We start from the raw sequence: 20,610 nt of genomic DNA, 5'->3' as shown, positions 1-20,610 counted from the left end.
AGAATTAATTTTATACAATAGAATTTATAAACAAAACAATGAGAGACTGTATCAAGCATATACAAGACAAGAAAATGCCAAGGCTTGACTGATTCATCAGGTAAAGATGCAACATGCCACTTTTAGATCCATACAGTGTATTACTTATATAGACAATGAAAGGTAGAGTAGCCAGAGATGGCAGCCAAAGCTGCCACACACCAAAACAGACAATACCAGTCGGTCAACGTGAGTTATGGGATATCCTATCACTGAGGAACAAATTGTAGACTATAGCTAAGCAGTTTTACAGTTTGCAGTTCTGTTCTGAGAGGGACCAAGCAGAAAGCCCCATATCTCATCAGAATCCTGATGGCGATAAGTAACTGTGTCCTGATAGCCACTCAGGTGAGATAGGAAGGTGAGGGGGAGAGTGCTTCAAAGGGGCTCTTCTGAGGCCTCCCATCCAGGAGAATCATGGGACACTGGCAACAGTCAGATTAGTTGCAGGTCAAGTTCGAGTCTTTGCCTGTGTGGCCGATGTGGGTATGTGCAAGACCTCGAGGGCACCATGGTGGAGCTCTTTTCCTACAGAAGGCAGAATTAGGAATAATTAATTCTATTTGGATTCATTGTAGAGCCTTAAAAGGCCAAGAGGTTTTGTTAGTGTCATCAGTGTTTCTGCTCTCAAAAGTGGCATTGTATTACTGGGAATAGATTAAATGGAAAAGAGGTGAAATTCCCTTTCATCTGTTCAGTCAGAGAATGCCTGTGAAAATAATTCTTTGGTGAATAAGGTGGTAGTACATAAGGAAGTGAAGATGTGGACAGGGAAAACAAGAAGAAAATACAAGGTAGTGAATAGTGAATATGTGGAACTTGTCACTCTAAGAGATGGTAAATATAAACTGTATAAGCAGAAGCCAGTAATGTTTAGATATCATATCAGGCACAGCTTAATGCACGTCCCATGATCCTCTTGATTCCATAGTCTTCCAGCCCCTCAGTTGTTTGTCCCTCTTCAGCCATCATCATAGTATATCCTCCCAGAGGGACCACCCACAATCTGGCAGTCACAGCCTACTGACTTAGCCTGGGTATGTGTAGTGCCAGCACCTGGGGCTATTCACAAGGTCTGAATTCTCTACACTTTGGCCTCAGGGCCAAACCAGCCACAAGCATTGAATGGCAGTTTTCTCCATTACTCCCAGGTTGGATGCAGGCATAGTTTTCTAAACAACTACCAAAGGGACCAGAAACTACAACTCTGAAATGTGGGGCAGTTAATTCCCTGATAGGCAAGTTTCATTAAATGGAAAACAGAAGATGGGAGGATACATTTCCTCTCCTTTCTCCCTTCCATAGAGTTCTCCGAGCAATGTTTTATTCACACAGTGCATCCGAAGGAGTCATGAGTGGCTAAGCAGATGCATGTGTCAAGTTATGGGTGTATCTCTGTGGTTCTGCATAAAGCAGGGGGCAACGCAGTAACACGTTACCTTACATTGCTTTACATCCCTCTCTGTCTCACTACCTTTTTCTTTCAGTCTCCATGCTCTAGGATGTTACCTTCCAAATGAAACATCAGTACTTAGACCTTTGCTCCAGGTTCTTTTCTCTTGGGAACTAGAGCTAGGATGGATATATTTGTGGACAATCTAGGCACAAAATCAAGGACAAGATGGGTTCAGAGTTCCTCCTAATCTTTGAGATTGTGTGACATTCTCCTGGAAAAAAAAAATAATACTGTCAAAAACTCTTACAGTGCCTCGTACGTAGTAACCACTCAGTCAAAGGTGTATTATGTGAATCATACAATCAGAGTTGAATAGAACAAAAGGGCATAATAAAGTCCCCGGTTCCATATACGAAGAAGAAATCAATTGCTCTGCAAAAAGGCCTGCACTAACAGAGAGTTCACTGTATGAATGGATAGGAGAATCAGATGTAAGAGTTACTATTTTAAAAACATCAAACATACAAACAAATAAACAAACAGAAAACCCATTTGTGATACTTAATAACAAACAGGACCATTTAAATCCTTTTAGAATGTCTTTGGTTTATCACTTTTACTTTTTGCTCTTCTTTTTCTTGCTGCCAGCTGGAGACATTGTCTAAATTCCAACATTAACCTTTATATCACTGTCTTCTTCCCCCTCTTCCTATCCTTTTTACATTCTCTCAGTGATCTTAACCACTCATGTGACATCATGTTGTATCATTTGTATCCAAATAACTCTCACTGTATAATATGTGGTTACAACCTGTCAAATTATTTCTGTATATTTTCTTTAACTTTTAAACTATTCTACCTAGAATGTTCCACTGACTCTTCCCATTTTATGCATCAAAAACTAAACTCATTAGTACCACTAAACAGTTCTTTTTCCTACCTCTTTTATGACAGTGATATTTTGTCGTGAAGTATCTTTCTAAAAATCCCCATGTCAATTGAGCAAAGGTATTTACTGATATTGACTGAACTTATACATTGTGGAATTTCTGCCAATTCCACATTGGAATTCCTACTGCCTATTGCAGGACAGCTTTCCTCAGCTCCTGGATACATTTTCTTGCCCACTGGATACCAATCAACAGATCCTGGCCTTTTAGTTGCTGACTGTATGTCAGATATTCTAACGAAACCCTTTGGATCTTTTACAAAATTAATTTCACTCACTAGGTTCTCTAAAATGCTACCCACTTCAACTAAATTCACAGCTTAAAGAGCAAAACTTTATTTACTCAAATTAACACTAAAAATATATCAACCAGATGAAGGGAGAGGATGCAGAAAGATAGAAATATTTCCAACATTTCTGAAAACTTAGAAAAATGAAAATGAGATGAAGGGCAGGGAAAGGATATAAGTGCCAGTATGCTGATAGGAGAGCAAAAACCTGAAAGCCTGGATTCTTCTCCAGCACTTCTATTTGTCTTTCCATTAATCATTACAATAAATGCCTATCAATCTTTATTCAATAACAGACTCCAATTAATCAGATCCTTCTTTTGGCTTTGTTCAAAAGTTAACATTACTTGACTCTGAAAGAGACTCCAGTAAAGAAAAATTTAGCTCAAGATATCCTTAGTCCATTAAAAAAATTACAACCAATAGTCTTTTTAAAAAAAGTCAATATGCAATGTCAAAACAACCATCACCACAGTAGTCATTCAGAGTTCAGGCTCTAGGTCTACTTGGAATCCATAATTTGTTGAATAATATTGAACAATTAAGTTCCTTGTGACTCAGTTTGCTCATAATAGCATTTCCCTAATTTTGTTACTAATTAAATGAGATAAGTTACTTATAGTGTTTAAAAGACCAACTTGAATAATTGCACAATAAATGTGAGCTCTTCATTATGAAGTCCTTATTCTGTATCAGAACAACTCTTTGCGGGCTGAAGGACCATAACTTATGCATTTTAGTGTAATCCATGTTGTATAGCTGTAAGAAGCCACAGAACATTTGTTGAAGAAGTGAAATTTTCAAATACCAGTGATTTGATGACTGATGATTCTGAAATTTTCCACGTGGATCACCACTCTAGATGAATTAGATGAAATAGAGAATTAGAGTCGTCTTGTTAGTGTTGCTAGCAGGACATTTCATTTGGGAAAATTTTCAACCATTGTGAAATATCTAAACCAATGGGCATAAATGAGTATATGGTGAGTAATTGTATTAAACACTTTATATTTACTGAGCATTGACTATCAAACCAAGCATTATGTTAGACACTAGTGAGGCAAAGATGAGATAGATAAAATCCTTGCCTTCATAAAACTTATAATCTTTGAGTTATATGAGTCAGGTACAGGAAAGCAGCTGAGCCTGAGACAATAAATGTTGTACCACAAAATGAATAATTAAAGGAAAAGGTATAATGTGAGGAATGTTTCCGAAGGATGATTCAGCACCCATTGCAAGTTGCAAAGTTCTGATATTTTTAAATGACATTCACAAATTCATAGTAAATGTGACATGTCAGAATCCCCGAAGATTAAAAAGCTTCAGGTTTCATTTTTACATTTTTTTTTAAAGCAGAAAGTCTTAGGCTTCCACAAGGATCATATGTGTCCATAATTTCCCAGAGAAACTGACTGAGTTGCTAAACAATTCAGACAGAGTTTAAACACCTTTCCCAATATCTTCTTTCCTCTAAGGACTTTGGTTGGTCACTGTGTCAGTGAGGCAGTACCACTGTTTCAAACAGATTTCCTCCTTTATTGAGAGGTCAACCACAGAGCCCTGGGCAGGCTAAGGCAGAGTTCACCTTTGCTCTCTTCCTTGGCTGTGTCACGTACCTGTTCAAGTGGAATCCCCAGTTAGAGTCATCCCTGAGGCCAAGAACTTCTATTAAACTGCAGCAAGAATTGGTCAGCTATTTGCTCCTGGGAAAATCCTACTGCTACGACTAATAACTATTTCAAAAGAAATAAATGAGCATGTCATTCATCCTATGATTACAGGATGAGCTTCAAGGGAGTTGCTCGTCAGCAGGCCTTTCACATAACCCCAAGTTACTGAGTTCTTTCCCTAAATAGTGCAAATTGTCCCATGACAGGATTAAATCCTTTTCCAACCACTACCATGGCAAATCTGGTGGGAGATCACAGCATACAGTGAGATGAAGGGAATGTTTGCTACTTTATGGAGGAAGGCAAAATGGTATTTGTGCCACTTGAGTCAACAGAGAAATTAGTTATAAGGTTTTATATTCTAATTACATAAAATATAGTTATAATTTAAAGATTCAAGGGCAACGCATGTAATGACTGTTATTCCTAAAATATTAACTATATACCTGAGGACGCATTGTGCTACATTCTCTGTAAAGTGGGATCTACAATCATTGTGTACCACCACCACTAAGACCACCACCAAACCTTTACCTCATTGCTATTATTTCAAAATAAAATAGAATAGAAGAATGAATATGTATAACATTAATGCTTTATCCTCATCTATGGTTTTGACTTTCTATCTTCTGTATCTTCTTCAAAGTCAAGGATACCTATGAACCATCTGTGAAATCTTCCCTGGGAACAATTTCATTCTTTTCTCACCTTTCTTAGCATATTTTCTATACATCTCTCATGGTTTTTTATACATCTCTTTTGGTTTTCTATACATCTCTTATAGATCACATTTACCTTGGACTCTAGATATTTATGAACTTATTTAACTTTCTCTACTGAATGAAAATGAAATCTCTTTAAAATTAGGTCTATGTTTAATTCACTCCAGTTTAAATGCCTTCCTTATGTTAAGTATTCAGTAAATAAATGTCAATAAGTGAAGGAAAAGGGAAAGTTTAAAGATGAACAAACAGTGTATAATTTTCACTCTATTTGTCAAATGTGTTTTAAAATAAGCCTCACTTTTTTAAAACCTCTTTTTCATATCTGTGGTTTTCTTCTTTTTTTTCTATTTATATTCCTTCAACTTTTCCTTAATGGAGCCAGATGATAAACATCATGTCAGAAAGAACATACAGAAGCCAGTTGGAGGTAGCATGGCACTTTCCTTAGTTTTTTATAGATGCATCTCCTATTTGTCCACCAGGCCTCATTTCAATGCTCCCATCATTAGTTTGCTGTGTTGTACTCCAATTCTCAAAACTTATAATAGAGTTATTCTACTCTCTGTCTGTACTGATGATTCCTTTGTACTCATTTATTTACCTTTCAACCTTCAGCTCTTTTAGTTGTGACATTGCCATAGCTCTAGACAAGACATTTTCCTTCAGAAAGCCCTCCTGACTGTGTGTGTTGGGGGGAAGGGGGAGGAGTTGAAGCTTGATAAGACATCCATGCCAATAGAAAAGAACTGAATATATATGTGTGTATGTGTATATATATATATATATATATATATATATATATATAAGTTTTTATATATATAAAAACTTTTTGACTTATGTTATTTCTGCCAGATGCAAGATAATAATTTGTAAAATAGCTATACCCTGGCTACTTTAAAAAATGAAATTAAAATAAAAGAACATTATTACATACAGAAAAGCAATTTTCTTTTATGTTCTGCATCTATGCTATTTCATTTACTCAGACTGCTCCTTAAGATTTGTTTAGACTCTCAAGGTAAAAAGGAAAATATAATGGTTCATATAATTATCTTAATTAAAGGAAACCTATATTCCCAGTTAGATAAACTTTTGTTCTATTTCTAAGTTCTAATAGGATTATGAATCTTAATGTGAGGGACATTGATAAAAAATATATTTGGTAGAGCTTTTATAGAAGATGCAAAACAATTTCTCCATTAAGATTTTTATGAATGTAAAAGTCAATGATATTACAACAATGCTTACTTGAATGAAGACAATCTGTAATGAGCTAATAATTATAGACATTTCCAGGGCTCAAATTCATATAAATGTAGATGGAACATCTGTATGAACAAATGATTAGTATGTCTCTTAGATCATCTGTCATTGAAAAATTGTCAACTTAAAATTATTTGTCCAGAAAAATAGTCTTTGCACATGAGGGTGAAATAAAAATATTTTCAGATAGATAAAGGCTGAGTTAAGTTTACTGTGCTGTAAGATATGTTAAGGGAAGTTCTTCAGGCTACAGGGAAATGTCAACAAATGGAATTTAGATCTCTAAGAAAGACTAAAAATCACCCCAAAATGGTAGATGGTAAATATGAAAGATTTTCTTTTTTATTGTCTTAATTCCTTAAAAGTTATTTCAATATTTTAAAAAAGATAACATTATATTGTGAAGATTTATAATGTATATATTAATAAATTATGTGACAAAGTGCAAAAAGAATAGGGCTAAGTCTAATTGTACTTTTAAATTTTAATGTAAAGTGTAAATATTAACTCTAGTTAGATTGTAACATGTTAAGATTTCACATTTCAATCTCTAGAGTAATGACTGAAAAATAAAGAGCTGATAAGACAATAGTGGAGATAAAATGAAATACTAAAACACACTAAATTGATACAAAAAGAGGGCAGGAAAACAGTTAAGGAACAATTGAAAGATAGGACAAGTGATAAATAAATAGCAAAATGGTAGATCTAAGTAAAATCACATTAATAATTACATTAAATAAAAATGGAGTAAATATTACAATTGAAAGAGATAGAGTCAGACCACTTGTAAAAGGAAGGCTTATCTATATGTGGTCCACTTATAAAGGCATAGATAGGTTGAATAAAAAAGGAAGGTAAAAGGCATGTATGCAAATATTAAACATAGAAAAGTTAGTGTAGCTATGTTAATATTAAATAAATTGGATATCAGAACAAGGGACATTACCAGAAAAAAAGAGTGACTATTCATAAGATAAATGGATAATGTATTAGGAAGATAGAAAAATTTTGTAAATGCCAAAACATATGATGCAAAAACTGGCATAGCTAAAGGTAAAATTAGACAAGTCAAAATATCATTGCTGAAATTTTTAACATCCACTATCAAAATTGATAGAACAAAGAGACTAAAATCTCTAAAGATACAGACTTGAACAACATGATGAGCTGAGGTAACTTAATTAAAGTTTATGTGATATTACCCGCAAAATCTACAGTGTACACAATATTTTTAAATGCACATGGGATATTTGTTAACATAAATGTTCTCCTAGGGCATAAAATAAGTCTTCAACAACTTTTGAAAAATTTGAACTTTACAGAGGATTTTCTATGATCATAATGAAATTAAATTAGAGCTCAATAGCAATAAGATAATAGGAAACCTCCCAATACTTAGAAGCAGCACACTTGTAAATGACATATAGTTCACAAAGAAAAGTAAAACTGGAAAATATTTCTGCTGAATGTGAGTAAAAATGGAAATATTCACAATGCAGGCCATAGAGGGAATTTTATGTCTTTAAATGCTGTATTAGTAAGAAAACAGACCTAAAATCAATGATATATGCAACAACAAGAAGAAAACTTTAAAAAGAAAATAAAATATTAAAAATGGCAGACACAAATGAATGCATACTCCTTGATTTTATTTACATGAAGTTCAAAAGCAATAAAAAACTTTAACAAAAATTGAAACCATGGTTGCCCATAGGGGCTGGAAAGGACAGGAAGAGGGCATGAAGGGATTTCTAGGAATAAGGAAAATGTTCTAATATCTTTGTTATTCAGTTGTGTATTATTTGTGAATTGGATCTTTAAGGTCTGAGCTTAGGTGCTCAGACCTGTGAATTTTACAAAAACAAAAAGAAAAGGCAACTAGACAAGAAGAAAACAAACCCTGAACCCCAAAATAAATTTAATTACATTCTTCCAATTGACACATAGCATTTCTGCCTGAATTCAAGAGGTTCCAACTATAATCAAGTAGTCTCAGCCTTTAATTTAAAGCCTTCAGTCTTTGGCTAATTTCAGTCATTGGGTGGTGAAAAAGGGAGAAAAGTTTTCTTACAAAGTTATTGATGCAACTAAGGTCTAACTCTCAAAAAGTATTTTCCTGGTAATTTTTTCCCAATAGTTTGTTATCTATAAAATAGTTTCATTTTGGCGTCTGTTGGTTAACTGATTTTAAATAGTTCAGTATCATGACACACTCACCGCCCTCCCAAATAATGACATAACTGATCGGCAGGAAATTGTTATGTAGTTTTGCCTATTTGAACACTGGAGAATGTCAGCTGAAAACAACTATTTGATTTTTGGCCCACATGATGCTGAACAGCTCTTTAGGACAATAATTTAAAGAGCAATTTCCGTTGTTTACTGGAACCCATTCAGAATTCAATAATATAATATAAACTAAACAAAGATGCTTATATTCCTAATTTTTAGGGCATGTACATACACAGTATATTTAAAAGATAAATAAACATTTTGATCTGGAAAATAAACATTAAGGTGACTGACTTTGGTATACAAATTTATCCTGTCAACATAGTTAAATTAATAAAACATTCTTATGTATTTTAATCATTTTTATGTATTTGTTATGTATTTTTTTCTTCCTGGCATGAGTTAACTGCCACATTTACATATTGAATCAAAAAAAAAACCAATGTCTTGAAGTTTTATTGTTCATTGAAAACACCACCAATAAAAATAACAAAAAGAATGTTGCCTGAATGGCCTCAGTCTTTTTTGTTAGTTTACTTGTTTCTGCAGTAATCATGTAAAATAAAGTATAAAATAAAGTAGGTTTAAATAAAGCCAAGGACCTAGGTGGTCTTGCTTTAGTTAAGATCACAATGTTTTTAATAATGTATTCTTTCCTTCTCACACAGCAGCAATAACTACCTCTGGATATTTTAAAGTGTACCTTATGTTTTTACATCTTAGAGTGTTTCTCATTCTCCAGGTAAAGTAGTCATCTTGGGCTTGACCTTGCAGCCTTTACTCTAAAAATGTTTCCCCAGAAGCCCTTAATGACTTCTGTAAGATCTGTGGAATCATGCCCCACAAGAAGTGTTTGCATCATTGCACTGAATTCAAGAAAAGATTAGTTATGAAGCTGAATGGGGTGTGTGTGAAACAACAGGCTGATAGTAAGTCCTCTCCACATCAAAATTTGCATTTTTTAAGACTATTTTGACCCATAAACCTAACTTTCAAACGTGCGTAGCAGAAGTAGGCATAGGCACATGCTGAATGCCTAGTAAGCTATAACATAGTGAAATTTCAATTCAGTCCAAAGCATTTAAACACTAGTGAATTTGAATGATTAGAAAAGAAGACAACCTACATGTTTAACTTCAAATAAGGCATACAGGTAGCACTTCAAATGCAACTTTGATATTATTTTTAAATGGCCAAAATTTGATCATATTTTACATACATTTCCTCTTTGGCCAAAAGTTTCTGCAAAAACTGATGTCACTCATTTTATTTATTTAATCCACATTAGTTTTTTAAAGTTTCTTTCAGGAACTGTTCTAGGTATGTGAATACAGTAAAGAATAAAGCAGGCAGGGTCCTTGTCCTCATGGAATTTTTATTCTATTAGGACAGATGGGCCAACAAACAGAAATATTAACAAATTCAGGGAGTGGAGGTCTTTTTATTTGTGGAGAGTTATGAATGAAGAGCAGAATAAAGCAAAGGAAGGTAGAGCATTCTAGGAAGAGAAAATTACAAGTGCCGATATCTTGAGATGAAACAAGACTGGTATATTAGTATACCAATTGGTATAAATCCGATTGGTATAAATCAGAGTGGCTAGAGAGGAATGAAAAGAGAGAAGGTGGTAGGAGATGTGAGAAATGAACAATCATGAATGGGCTTAGAGGTTATGGTGAGGAATATAGAGTTAATTTTAAATAAGAAGGAAGGTGATTGGAGGATGCTTAGCAGGGGAGTGAGATGTCTTGATCATTCTGACTGCTGTGTAAAGAAATTACTCTTTTCCAAATTCCTTCAAATGACTGGAAGAGTGAGCTATAGTCTGGCTTCTGCAATGCAGGAATCAGAAAGCCAGAATCAACTGTCATTTGTCATCATTTATCATGCCACAACTACTTTTCAGCACCCAGGAAACTAGAGAATGAATCCTAGAATGTTGCCACATAAAATAATCAATTTCCATAACTTTGCTAGTGAGCAAGGAAAAATAAAACCTAAGATCGAGGAAGATAGCCTCTACCTTACTTCTGCCTTTCAAATTTTGAGCAAGTATACCTAATTGCAAAAACAAATTCACATTTAAGAAGCCTAGCTTCAAAGGAGTCCATTTCCTATGGAAAATGTGGTTTTTACTTTCCTGTCCTTTGAGGACAAGAAAGTACTCTAGAATAAGAGTAAGATAATGATAGAGCAGCCCTTAAACATTACACTAGTCTAGGAGAGAGAGAATGATGGTTTGAACTGAAGTGAGACACGGTGAGAAGCAGTTAGAATCTAGATAAATTTGTAGAGTTAAAAGAACTGCCAAACGATAGAATCTGGGATGTGAAGAAAAGAGTGGAGCCAGGGTTGACTCTTAATTTTTGGTCTCATCAACTGGACAAACAGAGGTCATTCCTTGAGGTTGGATGATGGAAAGAAGAAGGAAATCAAGAGTTCTATCTTGGTCGTTTAAGTTTGAAATACCAGTAATTACATATAGTTAAATAAATCTGGAGATCAAGGAAGAAATATTTTTCAGTGTCACATGCATATCAATGACATTTAACTTTATGCCAGGGTGAAATCACCTTGAAAGCATCAATAAGTGTGAAAAAAAGAGAAGGAAACTGTAGACAAAGCCCTGTAGCACTCCATCTTTGAGATAGCAGCAAGAGAAGTGGATCAAGCAATGGAAATTGAGTAGATACAGTCAGTGGAGAAGGGCAAACCCAAGAGAATGCAGCATCCAAGAAGTCAAGTGAAGAAATTGTTTCAAGAAGTAGGGCATTGTCAGCCATGTTAAATGCTAATGAGTCAAGGAATGTGAGAACTGAGGGGCAGAAAGACCTCCATTCCAGCCATGAGTTTATCTAGTGGGGAAGAGAAGCGTTGTAACTCTGAATCAGTTGGGATACTGGAGTTTTATCCAAGACAGACTGAATTTTAATCATGGAATGTGATACAAAGGTTTTAGAATATATCGTTAAGGGATAGAAAAGGGGATTGACAGAACAGAGATGAAAATGGTGATTGGAAAAATGAAATGCCATGAATATTCATGGCACTCCTTAGTTGATACCCATAAGTCTGTTTCAGAAGAATTGGCATTTATGAGTGTAGTATTACATGTGTTTTATGAAGACTATGATTATGTTTATTCAGCCATTCATTAAATATTTATTGAAAACTTATAAGGTATTGGGCATTGGGGAACTTAAAATTACATATAAAGATTACTAGACAGCAAACACTGGTGTTTTTCTTTCCAGTTTTATTGAGATATAATTAACATACAGCACTGTATAAGTTTAAGGTGTACAGCACAATGATTTGACTTAAATACAGCATGAAATGATCATCACAATACGATTAGTGAACATTCATCATCTCATAGATAAAAAATTAAAGAAATAGAAAAAAAAATGTTCTCCTTGTGATGAGGACTCCTAGGATTTACTCTGTTAACAACTTCCATATGTAACATACAGCAGGGTTCATTCTATCTACCATGTTGCACATTACAATCTAAGTACTTATTTATCACATAAGTGGAAGGTATATTTTTTCCCATCCAACTCACTCACTGTCTTTGGTAACCACAAATCTAATCTCTTTGTCTGTGAGTTTATTGGTTTTTGAAGTATGTTTTTGAAGTGTACTAGGTTCATTCATGTTACACAACATAGTGATTCTATATTTCTGTACATTTCAAAATGATCACCACGATAATTATAATTATAGTATGTCACCATACAAAGATGCTACATAGTTATTGAATATATTCCCTACTCTGTGCATTTCATGCCTGCGACTCATTTATTTTGCAACTTAATGTTTGTACCTCTTAATCTCCCTTACCTATTTCTTTCCCTCCCTCACCTCCCTCCCCTCTGGCAACAACCTGATTTTTCTCTGTGTCCATAATTCTTTTTGTTGTTGTTGTTGTTGTTATGTTGTTCATTTGTTTTGTTTTTTTAGATTCAACAAAGAAGTCATACAGAACTTGCCTTTATCTGACATATTTTACTTAGCATAATACCCTCTAGATACATCCACATTGTCACAAATGGCAAGGTTTCATTCTTTTTTATGGCTGAGTAGTATTCCACTGTGTACATATACCATATCTTCTTTATCCATTCACGTACTGATGGGCATTTAAGTTGCTTCCATATCTTAGCTAATGTAAATAATGGTGCAATGAACACAGGGGTGCATAAATCTTTTTCTAATTAGTGTTTTCCTTTCCTTTGGATAAATACCCAGGAGTGGAATTGCTGGATCATATGGTAGTTCTATTTTTAATTTTTATAGGAATCTCCACACTGTTTTCTGTAGTGGCTGCACCAATTTACATTCCCACCAAGAGTTCAAAATGGTTCCCTTCTTACCACATCATTTCCAATGTTTATTATTTATTGTGTTTTTGATAATAGCCATTCTGACACGTGTGAGATAATATCTCATTACGGTTTTGATTTACATTTCCTTAGTGATTAGGAATGCTGTACATCTTTTAATGTGTCTGTTGACTATCTGTATGTCTTCTTTGGAAAAATGTCTATTCAGCTACTCTGCTCATTTTTTGATTGGGTTGTTTATTTTTTTGCTGTTGAGTTGTATGAGTTCTTTGTATATTGTGAATATTATCCCCTTACTGAACATATTGTTTGCAAATATCTTCTCCCATTCAGTAGGCAGCCTTTTCATTTTCTTGACAGTTTCCTTTGCTGTACAAAAGATTTTTAGTTTGATATAACCCCATTTGTTTATTTTTGCTTTTGTGTCCCTTGCCAGAGGAGACATATCCAAAAAAATATTACTAAGACCAATGTTAAAGAACCTACTGCATATGTCTTCTTCTAGAAATTTTATGGTTTCTGGTCTTATATTTAAGTCTTTAATCTATTTTTAATTTATTTTGTGCATGGTGTGAGAGAGTAGTCCAGTTTGATTCTTTTGCATGTAGCTGTCCAGTTTTCCCAAAACCATTTATTGAAGAGGCTGTCTATTCTCTTGTATATTCTTACCTCCTTTGACAGAGAATAATTGTCCATGTAAGTGTGGGTCCATTTCTGTGCTTTCTATTCTGTTCCATTGATCTATGTGTTTGTTTTGGTGCCAGATCATGTGTTTTGATTTCTGTAGCTCTGCAGTATAGTTTGAAGTCAGGAAATGTGATATATCCAGCTTTGTTCTTTCTCAAGATTGTTACAGGTATTCAGGAGTTTTGTATTTCCATACAAATTTTAGAATTATTTGCTCTAGTTTGATGAAAAATGCCATTTAGGAGACTAAAAACTGTTAGAGTTAGGGCATTACAGTATATTCTTGATTGCTGTTGTTGCTCTTCTTCAATCAGATATTTCATGGCCAATGTGATTTTGCTTTTCATACATTAGGCAGCACCAATGATTGGAAGCTGGACAAAATGAACCTCAAATATCTATTATAACACTATAATTTTATGATCTCTGGGAAATAATATTAGTAAATTAAGATAATATATTAGGATAATAAGCTGCTGCTTTAGAAAAGTATCTGGATACTCAATAGAACTCTGAGTTTGTGGCATCTAGAGCTGAGAGAAAATACTGATGGCAAAAGTGGAGTGGACAGGGGCTTCCCTGGTGGCGCAGTGGTTGAGAGTCCACCTGCCGATGCAGGGGACATGGGTTCGTTCCCCAGTCCTGGAAGATCCCACATGTCGCGGAGCGGCTGGGCCTGTGAGCCATGGCCACTGAGACTGCGTGTCCGGAGCCTGTACTGTGCAACGGGAGAGGCCATGACAGTGAGAGGCCCGCGTACCACAGAAAAAAAAAATAAAGTCGAGTGGACAGTTTTTATTCTGGTGACTCAGCATGAGTGTTTTTTTTTTTCTATTTGCATTAGAAACTATGTTTTTGATATTACCTTTCAAAGCCCAGGGAGCTGAGGCTGAACCAAAACAACTGCAATGATGCTTGATATAGTCATAATAACCTATGTGCGTGACTGCACAATCACATTTACTTGAATGTACACAATCAATTGTAGAGATACAAAAATAGTAATAGTTTTGTAAAATAGCATACTTGATAGAACTGACAACTATTTAAGGTACACATTTATGACATTTATTATTTTCTAGTTACTTTGTTGGAAATATATAAGAATTAACTTTTATCTGTTTTAAATGTCTCTGCCATTCATAAAACCAGAAATAGTTGTAATTTCAGATAATTTATTTGATAAAATTTAGATTTTTAAAAATCTGTTGCTCTCAAATAATTGATATGTGTTCACCTACTTATGTATGCAACAAATAATAACGGAGCACCTATTATGTGTCAGATATTATACTAGGTGCTATGGATAAAGTGGTAGACAGATACAGTCCTATATTAAATTAAAGTCCTATATATTAAAGCCTACATTTCATGTGGCATTGGAATTTTTTGAGATATAAGATTTTTCTAAGGTTACCTAGTAATTTTTTTAATACAAGTCAATGATTATAAAGTTGGACAATGGAGCTGGGTGAGAAAAAATAGGAAGATATGTGAGTTGATGAGAGTTAATAAGAAGTGGTAGGGTAAATCACTTGTAGGACCCAGTGAGATCAAAGAATGATTTGAGTGCAATACTAAAAGAGAATTAGCTGAAAAGTAATAGGTTGTGCTTAGAGAATGGAATCCTTTTAAGTGAGATTCTCTTGGTGAAAGGATGGATAGAAGAGGAGGCTCTGTGCCAGGATCACATAGACACCAGGATCACGTAGAGCTGTGGTGTCTCTTCTCCTCTAATATTTGAGGGTCGAGACCTTTTATTCTCTAATGTCATCTGACATATACTAGGGTTACCACAGTCAATCAGGCCTGTTTTTATTCATCTTTACTCCAATACTAAACATGGTTCTAATTCTTTTTCTCAGGATAGCCTCAGATACCATTAAATCCCATTAGATCAGAGGACATAAATGAATATTTCCATAGAAGTGTTGCATTTCTTTATTTCTTTAAGCCTGACTCTTGTATAGTCAAGAAGCTCATAACTGCTGGAATCTAATCACATTGATATTAAGTGGCAATGTTCCCACCATGTAATGTATATTCAGTAAATATTTATTGACTACTGGCTCTTGACTGACTCATGATGTAATCACATGAAACCAGAAACAGCATAAATCCTTACCCTTTTATGAGTGAAACTAATCTTTTCCTTTAGGAGAACTGGGAAGGAATAGAAGAAGAAGAATGATGTGCTGTTAGTGACATTCCATTATCAAAGCTGGAATTGGGAAGGTGGGCAGAGGTTAAACCTCTGTAACTAGCTGCCTGTCTTTTTTTCTTGGGACCATAGGAAGTTGCAGAGAATATGACAATGGCAGCAATCTGTTTTCAGCGTGTTTCAATGCTTTTTGGTTATAGTGCCAAGATCTAAAACAATCAGTCATAAGTAAAAGTAATTAATGTATTTGAAGATCTGTCACCAAAAATCTAATCATTTTAATATCTTTTTGTACTTCACCATTTGTTTTGCTCTTCTTCAAAAGTATCCAAATTAATGGGAATATTCTGGTCATTTACTCCTGGTACAATTTTCTTTAGTCTTGTGATATAAAAAGTGGTAGCAAGGGCTTCCCTGGTGGCGCAGTGGTTGAGGGTCCGCCTGCCGATGCGGCGGATGCGGGTTCGTGCCCCGGTCCGGGAGGGTCCTGCGTACCGCGGAGCGGCTGGGCCCGTGGGTAGTGGCAGCTGGGCCTGCGCGTCCGGAGCCTATGCTCCGCGACGGGAGAGGCCGCGGCGGTGGGAGGCCCGCGTATCGCAAAAAAAAAAAAAAAAAAGTGGTAGCAAGGAAACTACATTTTTAAGAATAGAAAAGGAAAAACTCTTATATCTATAGGTGGCGCTAATGCAAACTTTCTGAAGCAAATGGGGTTTTTATTACCTTAACGCTTTGTATAATTTAAATATATCTCAAGAGCAGACATGAGTGTTAAGCACAAATTGTTCTTCAGTGGTAGAAGTGAAATTCAATATTAGCTTTATTGTGCAGCATGAGATTTTTTTCCTACCACAACTGAGCAGCTAGTTTTAAAGAACAACGTGAGCAGTTCTCATTCAGATGCTGCTACTTAGAATTCTGGATGAAGGAAATAAGTAATAACAAATCAACCAGGTCTAGAAATGCTTAAATGCATTCAAAAAGTTTCTTATTTAAAACCACATTTCCAAATGTTTGGAATCTAAGAGTAACATGGAAAAAGCAAGTTCAATAATATTATTATAAGCTTTATGAAAATATAAAATGTGTGTTAACCTGAAATAGAGCCCACATTCCTCAACTGACTAGGAGTAATTCTGTGTGAGCACAGACTCTTAGAGCTTTCTTCTTAAAAAAAAAAAAAAATCAAATATTTCCAATATTCAAGGAATATGGGTAATTAATTCAAAAGTGTATTATTATAAGGATCTTTACATGATATATAGAATATAAAGGGAAGTGAACAATTAGAGGAAATTTAGTAACACATGAAGAAAAATAACAGTTTGTAGAAAGATCTAAAATATTTTTTCCTTTGCTCAGCTTCTGATCCCCCACCTAGAAATGGGCCATTAGACCTAATTGTCACCAAGAGACATAGAAGAAGCCAAGAGCAGTGATTTCAGTAAATCTGGGCATGGGATTCAAGGAAGCTATCTGCCATCTTTTGTCATTTGTGTAGATTCCAGAACTAAGTTTTTGCCTTTTCAAAAAGCTATTTATGTACCTGTCATTCTCCCTGATCAGAATGTACACTCCTTTAGACAAAGGGTATTTTGATCATCCTTTTACATCCCCTTCAGAACCTAGCACTATTTCTAGTTCTGAATAGGTCTTCAACAAATATTGCAGGAATTGAATTAAATTCAATATTGGCTAATAAGGCATAAAAATCTACAGTACTACTGAATGCAAAGAGAGTCCAATCATTAACTCATAATTCTCGGATGATCTCCAACTAAGTGGAAGAGATTAATTCATAATTGAGATAAATAAAAATTAAGCAGGAAACAATCATGGATTATTATTAGCAAAGTGATTGGTAAGTTAAGAACAATATTTTTTGGACAAATTTACTCACAGATTGGAGACTAATGAAAATGGTTAGTGGTGAAATAAAGGATTAAAAATAGTCTGAACTTGAAATATTTGGGAAGTAGTGCCAGTTTTAGATTATTAAATGCTTTTTTATAGAAAGGGGATAAGATGACGAAATACTTAGGGAAGACAATATATTTGTATCTTTGTATTAAAGGATATTACCCATCAGAGAGGTTGGAACATTACACTAAGCAAATAGTAAATATAATCAAATATCACAGGAAGACAAGATATCATATCTAAGGATGTACAGATGAGAGAATTGTTTTCAAACATGTGGCTATTTTGGATTCCAACATTTTTTTTCCCACTTAACATTTTTAAATACATCTTTAAAAGATCAGCTAAGAAGCACTACAGAGAACTTTAAAATTAAAATAATTTCTCATTGTTTCTAACTCTCCTCTTTTTATCTAAACTCTAGGCATATTCTGCTCATTCAGAATATGGGACTGTTCCTACATTGCCCAGAATTTAAAAATTCAGATTTGTTTACAAACATTTGTATAGTGCTTTCTATGCTCCAAGCATTCTAAGAGCTTTAGAAAATTCTCTTATTTAACCCTCATAATGCTATGATAGAGATATAATTACTAGTTTTTCCTCTTTACCTAGGAGGGAACCTGATGTGTGTAGAAGATCAGTAATTTGGCCACAGCCAAACATTCGTAAGTGGTGGCTCCAGGTTCCCATGCTTGGTTCCTACTCCCAGAACTCTGCTCTCTCCCTGTGTACTCTCACCATTTAGTGTCACCTATGTCACTCAGTTGAAGGCAGAATGAATTGACTTAGATATAACCTGTGCCCATAATGCAACAAGTTCATATTTTTAATGAACATATTGTTACTTATACTTTAGAGTACATATTTTTCAAAAAGTACTCAATTTAGAAGCTACAGATTTACTCCAATGAAGGTGCACTTATCACATTATTTGTGAAATGTATCTCTTGCCCTTAGAACAAGTTTAAAATTCTAACAATGAAATCAGTATTGTTATTTTCAATCTCTCTCTCTCCATCCTCTCCACCATAAACTATGTCACAGTGTAATTCTCCTCTTTGGACTCGAGACATGAGTTTGGCTTGAGTATCTTTTGTCCATGCTTCAAATCAAATTCATTCTCTAATAATGAAAATTTTCCACGATGAGAGACGTTCCTTAAAAATTTATCTAAAACATGAGATACCATTACACTCCAGTTAGAATGGTCAAGACCTGGAACACTGACAACATCAAATGCTAGTGAAGATGTGGAGCAAAAGAAGCTCTCATTCATTGTTACTGGGAATGCAAAATGGTGCAGCCACTTTGGAAGAGGGTTTGGCAGTTTTTACAAAATTAAACATATTCTTACCATAAAATCAAGCAACTGTACTCCTTTGTATTTTCCCAGAGGAGTTGAAAACGTTATGTCCACACAAAAACCTGCACCTGGATGTTGATAAGAGCTTTATTCATAATTTCCCAAACTTGGAAACAACCAAGATGTCTTTCAGTAGGTGAATGGATAAATAAACTATGGTACATCCAAGCAATGGAATATTATTCAGCACTAAAAAAAAATTAGCTATTAAACCATAAAAAGACATGCAGGAAACTTAAATACATATTGCTAAGTGAAAGAAGCCATTCTGAAAGGACTACACACTGTATGATTGCAACTATATGGCATTCTGGAAAAGGCTAAAATATTGAGACAATAAAAAGATCAGTAGTTACCAAAGATTAGGAGTGGGGAGAGGGATGAATAGGCAGGAAGCAGAGGATTTTTAGGGCAGTGAAAATACTCTATGACACCTTAATGATGGGTACATGTCATTATACATCAAACCCATAGAATTTATAACTCCAAGAGCTAAGCATATTTTAAGCTATGGACTTTGGGTGATTATGATATGTCAATGTAGTTTCCTTAATTTTAACAAATGTACCACTCTGGTGGTGACTGGTGATAGTAAGAGAGGCTATACACATGGAGGTGGCAGGAAGTATATGAGAAATATCTGTACCTTCCCTTCAGTTTTGCTGTGAATCTGAAACTGCTCTAAAAATTAGTCTTAATTTTAAAACTTGTCATAGTTTTACAATATATCATCTATAAAAGGTCAAGCACAGTGCCTTACATAAGCAGCTGTTAAATAAATTGTTATTCCTCATTGGTCACCAGACTTATTGCTTCTTTTTTCTAATATCTGCCTTCAGTTCCTCCTTTCCATTTTCTCTGCTTCTATTTATTCTGAGACCATAACAGTCTGTTAAAGAACTTGAGCTTCGGGACCTTTCTTAGTTACCTATTGCTGCTAAAACTAACCATCACAAATTTAGTGACTTAAATGAACACAAATTTATGTTGCATTCAGAATAAATATATAGTCCTAAAATCAAGGTGTAGGTAGAGCTTTATTCCTTCTGGAGACACTAGAAGACAATCTGTTTTCATACCTTTTCCAATTTCTAGAGGCCACCAGCATTCCTTGGATCGTAGCCCCTTCCTCCATCTTCAACACGTATCATTCCAACTATTTTTATCATTCCATCTCCCTTTTCTGACTTTGGTTCTGCTGTCTCTCTCTTTCCCTTATAGGTAATTTGTGACTACATTGAGCCCACCTAGATAATCCAAGATGAGTTCCCCATGTCAAGGTCTTCATCTGTGAAGTCCTTTTTAACACGTAAAGTAACATATTCACTGGTTCTGAGGAGCAGGTGGTGAATATCTATGGAGGTCATTACTCTGTCTACCATAGGGCCAGAATGCCTGAGCTACAATACTTCTTCTGCTGTTTATTTGCTGTTTTTTTTTTTTTAAGGCAAATTACTTAAACTTCCAGAGCCTAAATCTTCTCATCTGTGAAGTGAGGCTCAAGAGAGGAACTCGTAGGATCGTTGTGAGGATTAAATTATGTTGTACCATGTATGTAGAGGA

The sequence above is a fragment of the Aethalodelphis obliquidens genome, unplaced genomic scaffold (genome assembly GCF_003676395.1).
Source record: "Aethalodelphis obliquidens isolate GAN/ISIS:26980383/991018 unplaced genomic scaffold, ASM367639v1 scaffold33, whole genome shotgun sequence".
NCBI lineage: Eukaryota > Metazoa > Chordata > Mammalia > Artiodactyla > Delphinidae > Aethalodelphis > Aethalodelphis obliquidens.
This window is presented reverse-complemented; position numbering follows the sequence as displayed.